This window comes from Monopterus albus, unplaced genomic scaffold (genome assembly GCF_001952655.1).
Source record: "Monopterus albus unplaced genomic scaffold, M_albus_1.0 scaffold29.1, whole genome shotgun sequence".
NCBI classification, from domain to species: domain Eukaryota; kingdom Metazoa; phylum Chordata; class Actinopteri; order Synbranchiformes; family Synbranchidae; genus Monopterus; species Monopterus albus.
In genome coordinates, this window is record NW_018127909.1 from 3,129,031 (window position 1) to 3,129,264 (window position 234).

The 234-nt window shown below is 32.9% G+C and overlaps 1 protein-coding gene across 4 annotated transcripts in view; it reads left to right on the top strand.

Moving 5' to 3' along the window:
- LOC109957965 (interleukin enhancer-binding factor 3-like) overlaps positions 1–234 on the top strand; it is a 14,065-nt gene that overhangs the window by 4,592 nt on the left and 9,239 nt on the right. The window lies entirely within an intron of this gene.

Below are 234 nucleotides of genomic sequence, written 5' to 3' on the forward strand. Positions count from 1 at the left end.
TGTGTTTTTCTGTCAATATGGGGTGCTGTGTGTACATTAATGAGGAAAAAAATGAACTTAAATGATTTTAGCATATGGCTGCAATATAACAAAGAGTGAAAAATTTAAGGGGGTCTGAATACTTTCCGTACCCACTGTATGTAAGACCTTCTAATAAGGAATACCAATACTCGTCCATCTATTATAAAATAACTTCAGATGGTTGCTCACAATATGAACTGAATATTAATTTGC